This window comes from Streptopelia decaocto (assembly GCF_964273445.1).
Source record: "Streptopelia decaocto genome assembly, chromosome: 2".
Lineage (NCBI taxonomy): Eukaryota > Metazoa > Chordata > Aves > Columbiformes > Columbidae > Streptopelia > Streptopelia decaocto.
The window spans coordinates 97,317,845-97,337,713 of record NC_138655.1 but is presented as its reverse complement, the minus strand read 5'-3'; the positions used below and the strand labels follow the sequence as shown (position 1 = coordinate 97,337,713).

The following is a 19,869-nucleotide window of genomic DNA, read 5'->3' as shown; positions in this document are numbered from 1 at the left end:
TTATTTCTTCCCTTCCCCCTTGCTTCCTCCCTCCAAGGAAATCGAATTGTACCTACTCTATATAGCATATCCTATCTATTAGAAGAACACATATCTATATGGATGTAATGTTTATTCACAATCTCAGCAGTAAACTTCAAAGAAAAATAGTAAGAAGAATACTGCTAATTGAGCAGCATTTGCTTCATGAAAAAAAAAAAATCACCACTTTGAAGATAACTTGGTGGATGACAAAAGACTCAGTGACAGAATCACACAGAATCACATAATGTTAGGGATTGGAAGGGATCATCTAATCTTGGAAGATCATCTAATCCAATCCCCCTGCCAGAGGGGGGGGAACACCTAGATGAGGTGTTTAGGCTGGTTTTGAATGTCTCCAGCGAAGGAGACTCCATAACCCCATTGGGCAGCCTGTTCCAGTGCTCCACCACCCTCACCGTGAAGAAATTTCTTCTCAAATTTAAATGGAATCTCCTGTGTTCCAGTTTATACCCACTGCCCCTTGTCTTATCATTGGTTGTCACCAAGAAGAGCCTGGCTCTGTCCTCGTGACACTCACCCTTTATATATTTATAAACATTAATGAGGTCACCCCTCAGTCTCCTCCAAGCTAAACAGACCCAGCTCCCTCAGCCTTTCCTCATAAGGGAGATACTCCACTCCCTTAATCATCTTGGTGGCTCTGCACTGGACTCTCTCCAGCAGTTCCCTGTCCTTCTTGAACTGAGGGGCCCAGAACTGGACACAATATTCCAGATGTGGTCTCACCAGGGCAGAGTAGAGGGGGAGGAGAACCTCTCTCGACCTACTAACCACCCCCCTTCTAACACATCCCAGGATGCCATTGGCCTTCCTGGCCACAAGGGCCCAGTGCTGGCTCATGGTCATCCTGCTGTCCACCAGGACCCCAGGTCCCTCTCCCCTACACTGCTCTCTAATAAGTTGTTCCCCAACCTATACTGGAACCTGGGGTTGTTCTTGCCCAAGTGTAAGACTCTACACTTTCCCTTGTTATATTTCATTAATTTTTTTCCCTGCCCAACTCTCCAGTCTGTCCAGGTCTCGCTGGATGGCAGCACAGGCTTCTGGCATGTCAGCCACTCCTCTCAGTTTGGTGTCATCAGCAAACTTGCTGACAGTGCACTCTATTCCCTCATCCAAGTTGCTGATTAATACATTGAATAGTACTGGTCCCAGTACTGACCCTTGAGGAACTCCACTAGATACAGGCCTCCAGCTAGACTCTGCCCCATTGACCACAACTCTCTGGCTTCTTTACTTCGGCCAGTTCCCAGTCCACATCACTACCCGATCGTCCTGTCCACAATTCCTCAGTTTATCAGCAAGGATGCTGTGGGAGACTGTGTCAAATACTTTACTGAAATCAAGATAGACCACATCCACTGCTTTGCCATCATCTATGCACCTGGTTGTATCCTCATAAAAGGCTATGAGGCTGGTCAAGCATGACTTCCCATTGGTGAAGCCATGTTGACTGCCCTTAATGACCCTCTTGAGATGCCTTGAGATGGCACCAAGAATAAGTTGTTCCATCACCTTCCCAGGGATGGAGGTGAGGCTGACCAGTCTATAGTTACCTGGGTCCTCCTTCTTGTCCTTTTTGAAGACTGGAGTAACATTTACTTTCCTCCAGTCCTCAGGCACCTCTGCCAGTCCAGGTACAAGAAAGTTCCTTTTTGCTTTTCTTTGCAGGTTTGGTACGTACAGCAGGGCTACAAGAGAACCGTGCTAGCAAGTGAGTTCTGCTCTCCTCGGGCACGTAAATGCTTTACATACTCAATAAAAAGCTGATGCAGTAACAGAACGGTTTTCTTTTCCCAGAGAAAGTGAAAAGACACACCAAGTATTCAAGAGCATATCACAAGTATACTAATAGTAAAATGAATAAAATCCTAATTCTGATCACTAGTACTGGAAATTCTACCCTCATCCTAAACCAATGTATTTCTGCCAAAATCTTTCTGAATCTGAATGGTACTTGCTGCAGTACCATTAATATGCTTCCACAGAGTAGAATAGGAAATGAATTGTATCTGGTCCGCACGAAAGTCTTTAAAATATGCACATATTTATCAGTCTTGTCCTACATGCACAAATCTACCTTTACAATTTCTGGAAAATACTGATAAACACTGCTTAGGAGACAAAAAATGTACGAAGAAAGAAAAGTAATGAATTTACATGGGAATTTACTCTATCTGCAGGTCATATAAATGAACTCAATTTTTTCCCACAATTAAATCTATGGTGTTATCAAGACAATCAGTTTATTTTAAGACTGTCAACCCAATATATAAATTTCCTTTTGTGCTTGAAATGCCTTTATCAGATAAGATAGCTTTTGTTTAAACTACTATTTTGAGTCTTTGCTTTGGGGGTTTTGAATATACACAGTGAAGTAACTTGAGATTTCCTACCCTGTTTTAAAATGTGTTTCTTCTGTCTGTTTGTATTTTGTAATTTCCTGTAAAATAACCTCACCATAATTAACTTCCCTTGCTCCAACCTACTACTTTTTTTAAAAAAAAAAAAAAAAACAACATTCCCACTTCCTGAGGATGGTAATAAAACACTGATTACATTCGGCTGTTATCTGCCTTTTCTTCCCCTCCTTCCCCCCTCTCTCACTCCCTTTGTCAAAGCCAGCACTCAGGTTTCAGCTCTTCATGGACTGAAAAAGGCACATAACGGGGAGAGGAAGCAAATCAGACTGTAGGAATCCAGATTCATTAGAGTTTATTGGGTCAATCAGCAGCTGGACCAGAGCCAGACACTTAGGCTGTGCAGCCCCTGAAGTCTGGACATGTTGCTCTCCTTCCAGAGCCAAGCAAACTCCACAGCAGCCACCTTTACCACCGGCACATGTCGGCACTGTGCCCCGCTGTCTGCCTCAGCTGTGGGGGTGGAAAGAGGAAAAGGAAAGCAGCAGCGTGCTGCTGCTTCAAATCAGTTACAACCAACTGAAGAAAAAGTTGATTTGGCTGATTTATTTTTCATTAAGCATGAAGTTGCTTGGTTTTTTTGCAACCCAAACACCACAGTTTGTTAATGCTTCGCCTTACAGAGCCTGTAGGTCATTTACCTTTCTTCATCTGAAATTCTTTAATCTCTTCCATTTGTCTTCAATGGCATATTTCTGTCTCACCCAAGTTATTCCCTCTGTCTTCTCACTCTGCCCCCTCATTCCACTATCCACAAGATGACAGCCGTACCTATTTCAGCAGTCATTCCTTTCCTCTTTTCTATTATCTATAAGCTTGTTGCGAACGCAGGCTGAAGCCAAGGCACTCTCTTTCTCTGATCCACCTCTGTGCTGGATGGTCTCCAGTCCAGTTTATGCTGTTTCCCTTTGAATGAAGCTGCTTTCACCCATGTCATTCACGATCTCGTCCCAGGCAAATCTCACAGACTTTCTTCTATCCCCCTTCTGCTCAGCCCTTCTGGTTCTTTTGATAGTCATCCTTGCTCTGACATCTTGTCCTCCCTGATGTTCCAAGTCAGTCACTACTTTACCTGTCAACGATTGTCTTATTTTCTGGGCAGCCCACCGTATCAAGGGGCACTTCTGAGAGGTCTGCCACTGGCAAAGTCTTCTTCTCAGTTCAACACATTTGGGTGATCTCTTTAGCTCATGACTTTAGCACTCACCTCTGCACTGATGGTTCAGATGCCTTTTCAAGATTGCCAAAGCAGTCTGAAATTACCTGACAGGAGGGTGATGACAGAGACACATGGAATGACAGGAGAGGGGTACAGGCCAGAGCCTTAGGTCAGATCAAGCAGCTCATGAAATCATGTTGTTGAACACCTTTTCCCCTTCTAAGCTATCTCTTTGTGCTTATACACGTGCCTCATTTTATGCCTCAGACTTCCAAGTTTTAGGTTTTTTCACCAACATAACTTACCCTAATACTTGTCTTCTCTGCAAAACTTCCTCCTCTCCGTACAACTGATGCCAACACTGGGATTTCAATGCTCACAACAGTAAATTCAAAGTCACCTGTGACATTTCTTTCCATCCTTCTGAATATCAAGTCCACCCACTCCCTTTTCAACCTCTTTCTCAGTAGCTTAAATCTCTCACTCCATACTTTGTCCTGACTAGCATGACAAAATTCTCCCTTTGAGTGTCCCAAAAATACCACTGTCTGCCAGGGCATAAAAGGCATTTTATGCCTGCCAGGGCATAAAAGGTACAACTTCTAACTCATCTTCCCTTCTCTGTTCAGTCAGAAAGCCCCCAAATTAACACTTCCAGTAATTTCCTAAGATGACATCACACAAAGTTGTTCTCATACTCCCTTTAACCTTTTTCTAAGATTTGTATCCTTTGAACCTTCCTGAACTATCAGTGATTCTCAAGAAACAACACGAAGCAGTGTGACAGCTCAAAACTACTCCCATTCCAGAGAGCTGACACAATTAAGCACAAAGCATAGAGCCCAGAGGTGGACAGTGGGTGTTGAAGGATTTCTTAAAAATGCTTGCAGTCATACATTTGGTTTCTGAGTGAACGGTTATAAAGGTTAGCTGTTTCTACACAATTAACTAGCACCATGATATTCAAGCTTTGTTTCTATCACATTCAGATTTTTCTCTCCTGATGATCACTACTAGGGTTTCTTTGGGGTCATGTGCAGTGGGGTTGGTTTTTTTCACACTGAGGGCACATCTAAATTATGATTAATCCCTGCACAAGCAGCATCATTACATAGTAGCCCTCCTGCTGTTTGAAAGTTATTTACATGGCTCAATGTCCTTTTTCTATGTGTCTAAGCATTACCTGCTAGCTTCCATTCAGCCTGAACTCTGGCAACTCTAACTTTCGCCCTTTCCTAATAAGTTCTTCTAATTCCTTGGGACACAAAATCCAGATTGTTGGAGTACTTGCAAAAACTCCCGATTTCTACACTATTCAGATCCCTGAGCTCTTCAGTGCAGCTGACTTGCTTTGCTAGCAGTTTGACAAACTCAAGTTTGCTATCTTTCAAAGACAATTTTTAATTAAGGACATCCTTTTAATTCTCCCTTCATTTTAATTAAATCAATTCCTGATCACTTGATCTGAAGTTACTTCACATGTCTAGCTCTTCTGTGGTCTCATCATTAGCAGCTAAAATGAGAAGAGATACTCTTTTATTTAGTATGTACTTTCTCCATTGTGTATTTTTTTGTGTTTTGGGGTTGTGTGTTTTGTGGTTTGTTTGGGGTTTTTTGTTTTTAAAATGATCTTTCACACTGTTAATACTCATGGACAGGCTGTTAATACTCACGGACTGGCTACTACATTCTCTGTTTTTCCTGAACATGGCAGTTAAATACTACTTTTCCAGCAAGATTATTATTCTGCTATGCATGTATTGTCCTCTAAATTTGCCTTCACAGGTATTTTAGATTCCTCTGTCTTATTAACTTGGTATTTAGGTACAAACCTGATATATTTAAGTACAAACCTTTTCTTTGTTTCTAACTGACGATAAACAATCGGCTAGCCAGGCTAGGAACAAAGCTTTTATTAGCTGTTGATCCAACTGATGTCCCTATCACTTCTATAACTTCATTTTTTCTTGCTGTCCTTCCATTATCCATTATTGTATATTCTCCCTTTTTCACATCCAGCACACTAAAGCCAAGCATGAATATTGTATGAGCATCTTCAGACCTTTCCCATCATTTATTGACATATTCAACTGTTGTAACAGACTCTGAATCAAAGACCTGAAACAACGATGTTAGACCATCCCTTAAGAAATATTCTCTTCTCTTGAATTGATCCCAGTAGAAACACAGTCTAAGCTTTCCTCCCATCTACCCACCTCACTTATAGGCCCTCTCTAGGGACTGGATAAATTCTCATCACCGGCGTCCAAATTTTCTGCAGAAATCAGGGCAAAAGTAGGCCTAGGAAGAGTTCTGCATAAAGTGCCAATTTAAAATCTAGCAAGTAAGTGACGGAGGCATCATGGGCTGTTGGAGAGTGAGTCAGTCTCCAAAAATTATAGATTGAATAAAGGTAGACTGCTTGATGTTTTTAAAATAAAGTTGATTTCTGTTTAGGGAGTGGAAAGTAAAGGATAACTTTAGAAGATAAAGTTAACTCTAGAGGATAAAGTTACAGGTGGTAAGATTGGAAGACTTTCTATAGGAGCAGTCTAAAAGGATATTAACAGGACAAGAGATCACATGCCAAAGCTAGAAAAAGTAACATGGCAGAGAGCAAGAATCATAAGGTGATGAGAGACTGGGCAGGAGGCTTAACAGTACATGTGGATGAGAAATGCCTTTTCTTCAGAAACCCACAAGTATGTGAAAACGTTAGATAAATTTTTGCAAGAGAAGCTAAAAGAAAAGTCAAACTCAAGGTGATATTGGACAGAATTCTGATCTGCAATGTAAGTGTAGAACAAACCATGAGACCACCACTCGGAAACAGCACATATTTTCCTCAGACAGGACTCAAGGACAAATGTATCCGAGTCATCAGAATAGAAGGTACAGACAGAAGGTAAAGGGAAACCTGCAGAATGATTCCTACTCTGAAAACCATGTGTAGAATATACTGCCAAGCATACAGAGTGTTAGATGGAAACAGAAGAGTCATTAAAGTGTAGGGAAAATATGCCTGCTTTAAAAATAGAAAGAATGGTGACTGCTGAAGATGACTAATAGATTCTCAGTGGTCCTTAAATATTGAATGAAATATTCATGTATCTACTTACGTGAATTTTTTCCCCGTAAACCTTGTGTAGCATGCCACAACTTTTGCTGACATCCTACATAAAAGATCTGACCATTTGAAACCTCCTTGGAGATTCACTTTCTGCCATGCTACAGTTCAACATAATTATACTGATTTGTCTGTAAAGTGCACTGACTTTGCTTCTATTCCTGCATCCCAATACCTGTGGACATCTGTCCAGTTGAGTTCCCTATAGGGACACAGTTGCTAAATATTTGTTATATTTACCATTGGAAACAGTTTGTGTAATGCTGGTTAGAATTATATTTACCAACAGAATAAACACACAGAAGGATTCAGCACTTGCACTCTGTAACAAATCATGATGCATCACAGCAGAGACATCGGCTCAGTGCCTAACTCTACTTGAAGACAGACTAGATAATTTTATCTTATTTCTAAAGAGGCAACCTCTGAATTTCCCAGTAGAGTAAGTCTACTAGGTGTAAATAAGTTCCCCCCCCAAAAACTGTAGATTATTTCAGATCACCAACTGTCAGTCAATAGCCTGGATAATGGAAATCCACAGTCTCCTGGCTTCCCGCACACTTCTTTGCAGGCTTTGGAGTACTGGTTTCTCTCTTATTTGCCTACACTCACTATGATTTCCTTTGTCTTTGCTTTGAATTTTTTTTTTTTTAATTCATCTGTAGCAGATTACAAGAAGGATTAACACTACTAGAGACTTTGCTTATGACTTCTTTTTTAGGCACTATTTGTCACAGAGGTTCATTAGACTTTTGTTTCCTAAACTTACTTCAGTCAAGGAACAAATTTTTAAGATGGATGAACACTCAGCCTAGCTGCTTTAAACAAAACCATCCCAGTTTGTAAATAAGAAGTGATTACAGAAATTTGCTGCAGAAATCAATCACATTAATCAGCTGGTTATAGCAGACTGATGTGCAGCCACTAGAGCTGTCTAAACAATTTTGTTAACCTTTAACAAAAATGTGAAGGAATATGCTACAAAATGGTTCAGCTTTAAATGGATAGGACATGTTCCTTTTAGGAGAAGAATTAAGTTCCAAGATTACTATTTTGCTCAGATTTTTCCAGAAAAATTAGCCCAAAAAGATCATTTTATAGTTACAGTACTCCTTTCCACAAGTTCATTCCAGGCTATGAACAAAGACGGCCCATGGCAGAACACGAAGCATTTATTCAAAGGCAAATTGTAGGTGGTGACTCAGTGAGGGAGGTTGATGCAAAGTCTATGTACGAAACAAAACTAATAACCAGAAAGCCTTCAAGGATTTTCTCCAGAATTGTTCTTCCTACTGTGTAACCACCAATTTTTTTTGCAGCCAAAGTCACAGCGGAACTTCAGAACAGTCTGTGAAACACAGTGCAGGTCAGCAGGGTCACAAGGGGCTGCGAGGGTCTCAGGAGTCCACTGCCATCAGGCCCCCTCACACCCCAGGGCTGAGAGCCCACCCAGCACACACCAGCCTGGAGCCCCCCAGCTGTGTTTCCACGAGGAGGCTCCCGCAGACCCAGCTGGTATGACTACATGGAATCATAGAGTAGTTTGGGTTGGAAGGGACCTTCAAGGTTCCTCTAGTCCAATCCCTTGCAATGAGCAGGGACATCTTCAACTGGATCACATTGCTCAGAGCCCCGTCCAGCCTGGCCTTGCGTGTCTCCAGGGATGGGGCATCTACCACCTCTCTGGGCAACCTGTGCCAGTGTTTTGCCATCTTTAGTGCAAAAAATGTCATCCTCATGTCTAGCCTGAATCTCCCCTTCTTTAGTTTAAAACCATTACCCCTTGTCCTATCACAACAGGCCCTGCTAAAAAGTCTGTCCCCATCTTTCTTATAGGCCCCTTTTAAGTACTGAAAGGCTGCAATAAGGTCTTCCCAGAGTCTTCTCTTCTCCAGGCTGAGCAACCCCAACTCTATCAGCCTGTCCTCATAGCAAAGGTGTTCCAGCCCTCTGATCATTTTTGTGGCCTTCTCTGGACCCTCTCCATGGGTCCATGTCTTTCCTGTACTGAAGACACCAGAACTGGATGCAGTACTCCAGGTGGGGTCTCACCAGAGCAGAGTAGAAGGGGGGAATTACCTCCCTCAACCTGCTGGCCACTCTCCGTTTAATGCAACCCAAGATAGGATTGGCCATCTGGGCTGCGAGCACACATTGCCGACTCATGTCCAGTATTTCACCCATGAGCATCCTCAAGTCCTTCTCAGCAGGACTGCTCTCAATCCCTTCATCCCCCAGCCTGTGTCGATAGCTGAGCTTGCCCCAACTCAGGTGCAGGACCTTGCATTTGGCCTTGTTAAGCCTCATAATGTTTGCATGGGCCCACTTCTTGAGCTTGTCCAGGTCCCTCTGCATGGCCCCTCAAGGACCATGGGAGAAGACAGGCAGCTGAAGAGTGGTCAGTGTGGCTGCACCGTCAAAGGGTTAAGTTTGCTACCTGTGCTCGCAGTGAGTAGTGCCATCATCTGTAAGGCACCAATTGCCCACTTACCAGTGCTGCTAATAGCCCAGGAAGGGATGGGATGGTTCAACACCTGTAGCAGTGGCCACGCACACTTAAAAATAACTAATCTGAACATAAAACACACTCCCTGAAGACTGACTTAAAAATAACACTTTAAAAGATATATTCTTCCTTTTTATTTTGCTTTCTCATTTTTGAGTTTGAAGAAGCATTTGGTTCATATTTCCAGATTTTCTTTCACAACCACCAGAAACAGAAAGCTGACTTAAAAGGTCAGGAGCAAGAGAAGATGAACCCAACAAGCAGTCTTTATCAGCTATTTTCTTGCAAGAGCTACAGTTTTCAGAGGAACACCAAAGTAGACCCTGATGCTCACGTCAATCATAATATATCTCATAATACCTGGAAGCTCTAAAGTCAATACTTTCAGAAGAAAATATTACAAGAACAAACTTGGTCTATGTTTAACTTTATTTTGCCCACACTAAACACAAATTCATCATTTCTGTAGCCAATAAAGACCTATTGTTTTTGTATGCAGGATGACAGACACAAGCACTAGAGCTTCTAGAGGAGGATATGCATGTTATCAGATGCAGGGAATTTAGACAAATTCAAGGAATTATCTTTTATTTTTCTTTAAATACATCTATTTCTAAACTTAACCCTCATTTACAAGACAGAGCAAAACTCAAGTTTGGAGTCAAGTGTTACTAAAGTCCAATTCAGATTTTAGAGAGTTGTAAAGGTGTGATAAACTCCACTCTTACAATAGCATCTCTCAGTCATACTCGGCAGGGATATTTGTTTAAGCAACAAAAGAATTCGGTGTCAATCCCTCTCGCTGGGTAAGCTGCACTTGATCTGTACAGCCAATGAATAATAAATCAATGCAAATTACACCATTTTATCCCTAACAACCATTTTCTGGTCAGCTATACCACAGACTACAGTCTCCCCCACAGGAGACAAATAACACCCAGTGACTTAAAATAGGAGTTATTTATAGCCTGCAGGGGAACAACTGGGCTCTAACATATAATTTGCACCAATGTTTATATTTGTAGTGAATTTGGTCCTTGAAATCTTTGGCTACAATGAAGGCACAAGCTGCTTTCATCATTACTGCATGATTCTGCAAATTATTTTAATTGATATTTTAATACTTAGCTGTTAGACAAACTCCCCGTGCCCCACAAGAAGTGCCTTACACTTGACAATCATATCACTCATACCCTATTTCTTAACCACCTGTAGCTTTCTTGGGTAACAATTTCTGATAAAGATTGACGCTGTTTTAAAGCATAAACTATTGAAGATAAAATAAAGCTCAGTGCTGGGACTGCAGACATCTTGAGGGGAAGGTTTATAACTCTCTCTCTATTAGCACACTATAAAGTCATTCCTGTTTCAAAAGATGGATGGGTTTAGCTTGTCAGAGGTGCCAGGCAGCTGTGCAGATCCAGAGAAAGAGGCCTCGAGGGCACATCCTGGTAAGTGAGGGCCCCACCATTTCATGAACATCTATCTAGAACTCATCATTGAGCTCTAGAGGAAAATATCACATTGATGCAAACCAAAGCTAACTTAACCTATTTGGAACACTTACAAGAGCACGGAATAATAGAAGACACTACCATTACATCATGCAGATCATCCATGGTTCAATTAGTCACAATGGTTCAGCCCTGACGCTCAAAATTCAATCTGAAGTAAAACTCTCTCCTCTCGCAAACATTAACAGACAGCTTTGATGACAGGCCAGTTATTAATGACAGCAGTTCTCTAATAAATGCTGCCCAGACACAAACTCACACTGTCTGATGCTTCAGATGCCATTCAGCCAATGAGCCTTGCATGGGTAATGGCACATGAAGCCCTGTGAACGTTTGAACCATGCTAGGGGTTAAAAACACTAAGCAGTGCCCTGCAGTGAAAGAGTGCACCAAAAACGCATGGAACAGAGGGAAGGATGCCTGTGAGCTGCCTCCAAGTTTGGTAACAGTGATCCAGCACTCCTGCTGCAGGAAAGCCCCAGCCTCCCCCCCAAGGCTGGGCAGCGATGACCAGCTGCCCAACAGCACCAGTGGCACAGCTGGGTCCGTACTGGCTTGCAGTGCAAAGACAGGTATGGCAGCCACTGGGAGACCTGTCCACCATTCTTCTCATAACATTCCAACTTAAGCTGACCTGAACTGCTCAAGGGTCTGAGGTTATCGGGGCACAGATCTCTGCAAACAAGGAAATATGAACTGTGGACGTCTGGCCAGCCTTGTCTCTCTTTGTGACCAAGAAGTTGCTTTTAAGGCTGGCTTGGCTTGCCCCAAAGGCTTCCCAGAGCACTGTATAATAAAGATGACTGAAATGCAGACTATGTCAACAGACACTTCCTTTGAGAGAGGTAAACAGGAGGACAGCACCTCGCTCATCATAAATAACCAGACATACCTATAGGGCATGGAGAGCCAGCCAAGATCATTTGGGGTTTTCTCTTTCCTTTTAAAATGAAAACATTTATTAATTTTTTTTTCCCAAAAATTTAATATTAAAAATAGAAAATTCTAGCAACACCCACAGTGATGTTATGTCAGCTGCTTATGTCAGGTCAAATACAGTGCAACAGGAAGCAGGGGCTCCATGTGAATACGACACCACCGACTCAGTGCCATTCTGCTCCTCCACCCCAAACACAGACTGCTAAATGAAGCTCAACAGAGAGAGCACATCCAGACCTGCAGCTTTCTGCCCAGCCTGCCACTAGAAACAGAGTCTTGGAGAGAGGAAAAGGTATCTACATGCCAGACTGCACCTCTTTTGATAGCTCCCATACAAACAAGTCCTCCCATTGCAGAAAGAAAATGAAATGGGCATTCTTCCTTGGTCTAGAGGTAGCGATAGAAACAACAGAGTGTAGGATAGCAAGTAAGAAGGAAGACATTTTCAACCATCTGGCTCATAAAAACAAGCAGAAGACAGTAACCTGGCATGGTTCTTCAGTAGTCATCAAGATAGCCAACGTAAATGAACATTGTGACTGAGAAGGTAACAACTGGGACCCGTTGAGAAAACCGTTCATTTTCCAAGTTTCTATTTCTCTAATTGTAAGATATGCAAAACCATTCTCTAACACCTTTATTAAAATGCATATATCTTAACCTTACCATTCTTGTTATCCAAGTTCCCAGTTTTTCCCACTGTCTCAGATGGAAGCAATGCACCTAAGCAAAGACAACACAGCAGCAGGGCTGTTTTGAGCCTTGTCAAGCACCTTTCCCCCCACCAGCCTAGCAGAAAGCAGGATGTGACTAGAGCCTCTTATAATAGAAGACAGATCTTAGCTCCTCCACATTTTCTCTTAAGCTATTTAGTAATTTACTTAGTACAAAGTGCCATAGTTGATGCCTTAACAAAATCTATGGAAGATGGGGGCCAGGCTGCTATAGCAAATTACACCAGAGCCCTTGGTTTTGCTAAGCAGCTCCTCTGTGCCCCTCTCTCTCCCACCCCCAGGAAGTCTTAACAGGACTGAAATTCACTGCAGTTATAACAAGCCGCCGCTAACTGCAAATTTTAATTAGAACATTTGCCTCTGGTGTAACGCAGTAATAAGGAGAAAATGGGGGTGTCTGCTTTCTTCTAAGGATCTCTGCATGCGGGCAGGTACAGACAGACCTGAGCTTGCTCTGCCTGTGCTCCGAGCTGGCTCTTAGTTGAAAGCTGTAGATTGCTTTGTATTGGAGGCACAGTACGCTGTGCACCAGCAAACAGGCCCCGCCACTCAACACACCTCAGATGACTGCAAACAGAAATGGGAATTGTGCCCCTCTAGCAAAGGAAAAAAAATGTCTTTCTTTACTTCCAACACTTGTTCACACTTGTCCTTAGAAAAACAGGTTTGCCAGTATTGCCCTTGTCTTCTCATCAGGGCATGTGTTTATAGAGTTTTTCTGACTTGCTGTTCGTTATATTTAGGTCATTTGCAAGTATTAAGCTATCATCTGCACAGAGATGATAGCTAGTATAACAGAAGAGTAATATTCAAGAAGGATAAACCACAGTGGGTTGTGGATTATAACAGAGAACCAGTGAAGCCTGGCTGACCCTTATCAGAGTGAGCCAGCTCTTGCTAACACCTATAAATTAGGGTTTACCACTTTAGTTTTACTCTGGCTATTTTAAAAAAGAATCACAGCAAAATAACAGAACATGAACAGGGACAATAAAAAATACATATATATATATATATATATATATTTAAAAAAAAAAAAAAAAGTAAACCGAACAAAACTGTCTATTCTTTTTATTAGGAGGTTTACCAAGTGCTTAACCAGTCAACAATCAAGCCACTAAGACAACATAGTAAAATTAAAGTCATCTTTTGAAGACACTGGAAAATTTAGTTTTGAGCACCCTATACTTGTGTTGTTTGCCAATGTTCTGTTTTTTTAATCACTGCTGAGGTGCTGTTATTGAATAGGAAAACAAGAAAAGGCTAGGAACAGCAGGGTACCCAAGAGCAGACCAAGCATGGGAGAGCCGACTCCTCTCTAGCACCCCAGAACCACATGAAGGCACCAATCTTCTGGCAGGTTAAGAGACTTTTCTCCTTTCTGCTGTTTCACTAGCTGAGCAGCAGCCAGGTGATTTCCTGCTCTAGCCTGGAGACAAATAGCCTTCCCTGCTCTCCCACAACTTTCCTGCCCTGCCAGCAGGGCTGATCTTCCCAGCAGGGGAGCTACCTAGCAGGAACTGACTCCAACCTCCAACAGGACGCAGCAAGTCCTTCCTCATCATCATCCCCCACCTCCCATCTTTGCAGCAGCACGTTCATGGAAGTGCTTTGGAGAGCAGATTAGTCCCAGAGGCAGCCCCAAATGACAGATGCTCTTGACCTTCAATGTGGCAGCTTGGGTGAGCTGCACAACTTTGCTTTTCTGTTTCGTTTCTGGAGCTTGCTTGTCCTGAAGAGCACCAAGGAGTTACCTTTGCTATGTCTCCACTTTCCTGCTTTTGGGCCCAAATTTAGCAAATCACAACCCAATACACATGGCATTGACTTACCATTCAGTGCCATTGCTACTGGTACTGAGGAAAGGCACTAGTGACACTCAGATAAGCATTAGGGAGGAAGAGCATGTATAACCTCAGTCAATTCATCACTTAATGTGAATCAATTCAGGAAACCCCCAGTAAAAGAAAAAAATCATCTTGTTTCTGGCAAAGCCAAGAGAATATAAACTCTAAATATCTTTCTCTCTTTTCTCTTGCCAGCAATACTGGGAGAGAGCAGGTCAAGCAACAACATCACAACTTGGTATGCTGTTGGGCTGCTATTCAAGAAACAAGACAGACTATGAATGTAACCTGATTTGAAGTGCATTTGGGAAACCTTTAATGCTGAAGTTTGTATGCCAGTTTTGTTATTTTTGAGATCTCAGACCAGTCCTTGTTTCTGAGTACTGACCTAGATTAGCAAGTCACCTGAAAGTTTACAGTAGGAAAACCATATGGGCATATTCTTGTAGCTACATGTGTACAGTAATTATGGCATAGGTAAGCAATAACACATGCCTAAGGCATCATACTTGGTCAGGCACGAGGCTTACGTGCATATCTGCAATTATGACTTCAGACTTCAAAGTACCTTATTGCTCAGGCAAAACTGGTAGCCTACTTCCTTGTAAAACACACATAAAGATCTATTGCTATAAAACACACACAGGTGCTGATATAACATGAAATTTAAAGTATGGGTACCAGAACTGTGAAAGGGGGAAAGAAGTTCTTACTTAAAATATTTTCCTATATTTTGCTTTAAAGTAGCAGGCAAAATTAAGCATCAGTTAAATTCTAAAACTGCCAGAATTTCATGCCAGTGCCTAAAGTCTGGTTATTTGGCATGCACAACTTCAAGCTTGTATTCTTAAAGAAACATGGTCCTTTCTAATACATAATCTGCTCAATTGCTTTCAGACCTCTAATCAATCAAGAAATCCCATCACAATCATGTGATCAGCGGCTGTGGACTGGGATTCATGCATATCAACTTATGACAAGAAACAATAATAAGTGTTTCCCATTGACATGGCTTTTTCAAAATGGGACCAAATTTTACAAAAGTACGTTTTTTTGAAGATTCATTTCTAAGTGAATAGCACTAACTTCAAAGCAAATGTTTCTGTGAGGGCTGTTATAACATTCGAGTTCTTACATGATCTTGAAGGCTGCAGTGTGACCTAGGAGGCAGCCATAATGAGACACAGACTGTGAATAAAGCACTGATTTAATTATGGTGTTTGATATATAATGACCTCATCCACTGGTGTTTATACTAATGTAGTGCTTGAAATGCTTTATCGACATATGGGAAGGCACAGTCCCCAGCCTGAAGAGCTTACAGTCTCAAAGACAAAAACCAGATGAAGGGTGTTCTCTTCCTGTAGCTTGTTGTAGGTTTTGAAGCTTTGCTTGTTCCCATCAAGTCTGAAATATGCACTGAATGCTGGAGAGCGAGTTCCTGAATGAGTACTCTAAGTTTGCTGGACAAATATCTACTGCATCATTACCTTTGATTACAAAAGAGGATTTCCAATATGGCAAGCCTATGTTCCTATGTACAATCAACAACAGGAAGATGTAAACACTGGTCTGGTAAAGGGAAACCATAGATATTTACATCTGTACCAAATTCCTTTAGTTTTGGAGGTACCTCATGCCCCAGCATGGGCTTTGACCCACTGTTGCCTGCTATTTAAGAAAGAAGAGTGGGGGTCAGAGACAGTACAACCTGCCAGTTCCTCCACTAAAGACTTCCATCAAGGCAACCATGCTGTAACTATTTCTATCCAGAAAATTGACAGTCAAGGGTCAGAGTTTGGTTAAATATACATGCATATCTTATTTTGTACTCCTAAATAGGATTCCTCAAAAATATATAGTAAAGTAACTCTTTATGGTGTTAATGTCATTGAAAACTTCATGAGGAAATGAGTAGTTCTGTATTCAGTGCACCATCTGCCAGCCATGCAGTAAATAAGGCTATACAAGAAATGGTGAGAAACAAAACATCAACAACCTACCCACTCATTAAGCATTAGCCATGCTGTGCACTGAATGATATGCAAGCCTTGTAGGAGGGGAAAAAAAAAAAATAAGCAGTACGTAATCCTCTAATTAAAGGCAATCAAAAAGAATATTTACCAAGAGGATGAACGAGTAGCTTTAATTGTAGAATTTTCTAGTCTCCAATTGCTTGGTTTTGCAACCTTGAAGTTCAGCCCTGTTCAGTAATCTACAGGCCTACCTTAATGCATTCTTTATCTTATTTTACTTCTGTCCCAGCGACCCACAAAACACAGGCAGTTGATACACTTTTACACTATTAGGTACGCACACAGGTACAAGACCATTGTTTTCACTGACGCCTATCACAGCAACCAGACACAAAGACAGGTTAAAGAAGAGATACTCCAACTCTATTTTGGTTTTCAGAACATTTGGAATAGAAATGAGGCTTCAGTACATCCTTTCTCTTAAAGTGATTTTTCTCAGCTATGCTAGATTTAAAATCCTTATTTAAAAAAAAAAAAAAATATATATATATATATCCAATGAGTCCTGCTAGTAAAGATAAAAGATCAAAAGATTATAAATTAAATACATTATTAGTGGAGAAAATTTATATATACATAGATATGTGTATTTGGAAACCTTTAAAATGATACACAGAAGTTAACCAATGAGAAAGCATTTGCCCAGCAGAGCTGAAAAATAGCTGAGAGAGACTAACAGTAACATGTTTTCATTTTCTTTCCAAACTCTTTTACAAGTTCAGCTAATATCACTTTGTATGATCTCATGCCGGGATAGGAGCCAAAAGTTTCACTTGAAATCTTTGCAGTTATCAGATCTGGAAAGCTTTTCAATCACTTAAGTTTGAGAAGCATAAAAAAAAAAAAAAAAAAAAAAAAAGAACAGAGATAAAAGGCCAGAGGCTTGAAACACAGAGGCTTGAAGCATTTATCACTTCATCATACTCTTCCATTTGATGCTTGGTCAGCATATTTACAGTTACAATGGAATGCCTGCTCTACCTATATTTTGAGACGTTTGGGAAAAAAATAATAATTAATGTATAGGGTTAGAAACAGGCACAGAGCAACAAAGCCAGGCAATCCATGTGGAGGGACAAGCTCCTTATCTAGCATACCCAGGAATGGAAAACACTCCCAGGCATAACGGGAGGTTTCCAATACTTGGTCCCAGCAGTGGCAGGCTGCAAACAGGCAGCCACGGTGCTTTGGTGTCAGCCTGGCAAGCACCAACCCTCCCTTACAGGGGGGACGGCAGCTGGGTAGCACATACAGACTAAGTTTGATGCTCCCCGAAAGGTCATGTTTGCGACAGCTGGACAAGCTCTACCCTCTGGCATGCCATGGCACTGGGGATCCCTGCCCTGTCCATACCACAGCTTGATCATCAGCATCTCCTTCTTATCCCTGCCAGGTGCCAGGTGCCTGGGGACGTGTTCACGAAGCTCTATTACTGAGACAGATCAAAGTTGAAAGAGGAACAAGATGGGATGTCCAGGAAAACTTAATACCTTGTTGGAGGCAAACATTATCAACATATTTAAACAACTGTTAAAATAGGAGACTTCCAAATCAATATAACACCATATAGGAACTGCATGAGGGTGGATCAGGATAACAAGCACTTTTTTGGCATATAGTTGCCACCTCCAGTCTCCTCCTGATAAAACCAATATACCAAAACCAAGCAAGCACAGTTGCAGCCAAAGGAAAAGCAGGCACCAGGTAAAACTGAACATAAACAGAAGCACAGAGTGCTCTATACCTTGCCAAGCTGATCACCGTTTTGAAAGACTATGCTAATTTATGAGCTATTAGGGCAGCTTCAGACCTGCTCTGGTTTCAGGCAGGAGCCACATCTCACTACATGACAACTACCCACTACAGGACAAAAACTACTCACACAAAGCCCAAATCTTTAAAACATTCACAACCATTTTAATCTTGCTCTCATCAGTGAATATGCAGGCCAGCATATAGTTAGGCTTCCTTAAGACGAACTTCAAAATAAATTTTTAAAACAGTATTTTTTTCTAAACGAGCCAGTATAAGGAGGAGAGTCAAAAACAGAGCACATTTTTGGAAAGCGCCACAAGACACTCAGGTGTGGATTTGTAGGCTCATGGTTACTGAGTTGTGTGAGCATACACAACCCCCTCTTCAAAAACCAGAAAATACAGACGGTATCAAAATGTTTCTATTGCTTTCCCACACTTACATTAAAGGATTTTTTAATGCATGCAAGTAAATCTGGTGAAGTTTTTTATTTCCTTGCCAAGGAAAGCTGATTTTTCCTCCCTCAAATAAGCGCTGCCATTCACATTACACTAGTGAACAAAAATGAGAAACCTGGAAATCGCATCTTACCAACGTGATCTTCCTGATGTAGATCCCTGCTCTCCCATTACCTTCCAAAACTCCCTCTCAAAACATTTATTTTCTCATTATTTTCCTACACATTTCTCACCCTTTTGTTCTTTCCTTCTATTCAGAAAGATCTTATTTCTGTTTCCCCAACTTTTGCCTTCACCTTTTCTCTCTCAGCAACTGCAAGGGAGACTCCTTCATACTTGCTGTCAAGTACAGCCCACCAAGAAACATCTGTGGAGGAAAAAAAATCTTTGGTGTACACGGTTCAACAGAAATATCCCCACCCACTTCACTCTACTTCGTCCTTTCATCCTGCTCTTTGTTCTGGAGAAGCCACACAAGTTACTACTCCCATTTGTTTCCCTCCTTTCCCCACTGAGCTCCAGATGCCACTGACACCCACTCTGCTCTGCTGCCTACCTTTCTCCCCCACTCCAAAACCCAGGACACTCCCTCACTGTAGCCTACTCCACCTCACCGTGTACCTCTCCTTCCTCTCCAGCACGCACTTGCACCTGCTGAAGATTTCTGCTTCAGGCAAATCCTTAGATTTCTTCCCTGACACCTTTGACACAATAATGTCATCGTCTTCCTACACCAGCTGACGCATTTCCCTTGGGCTGCAGGATTGTAGGCAGCATGGCAACATCTCTGTTCTGGCCCTCTGAAGCTGAAAAAGTGTCCTGTCCACATCCATCTCTTTTTTTTTTTTTTGCGTTGCCTGCCCCCATGCACATAAGTGGAAGACTCAGGAGGTTATCCCAAGCTGCTCTGGATGGTGCAGCTTCCATTTTCAGCCTTGCACATGGCTTAAATAAATGAAGTTACGAGAAGGTTTAAATTAGCACAAAGATACTACTGCTACTCTGCCATTGTTAGAGCTCATTTTTACCAGTTCTTAACTATTTCTTGTGGTGTCACAGCTTGCTGCCAGAGCTGTTTGGTCAGCAATACCTGCAATTGAAAGTTCATCCTGTTATGCACTGCTCAGCATCAGTGACTACACAGGACCACGTCCACGTTCCTCATGCGCCTGTATAAGATGCAGAAGTGAGAACCCCCTGCCAAAAGCCGGGGCTACAACACCCTGTGCTTTTCCAATCTAGCGCTGTGCTGACCGCTCTGTTTCACTAACAAATACATGCAGGGGTCTAATTAAGTTCCACTTTGGGCTTTTCTCTGGTTGCAGCCTT

General features: G+C 41.8%; 1 long non-coding RNA gene across 1 annotated transcript in view; it reads right to left on the bottom strand.

The window, feature by feature from the left end:
* The window catches only part of LOC309436041, a 249,333-nt gene that overhangs the window by 98,964 nt on the left and 130,500 nt on the right, over positions 1-19,869 (bottom strand). The window lies entirely within an intron of this gene.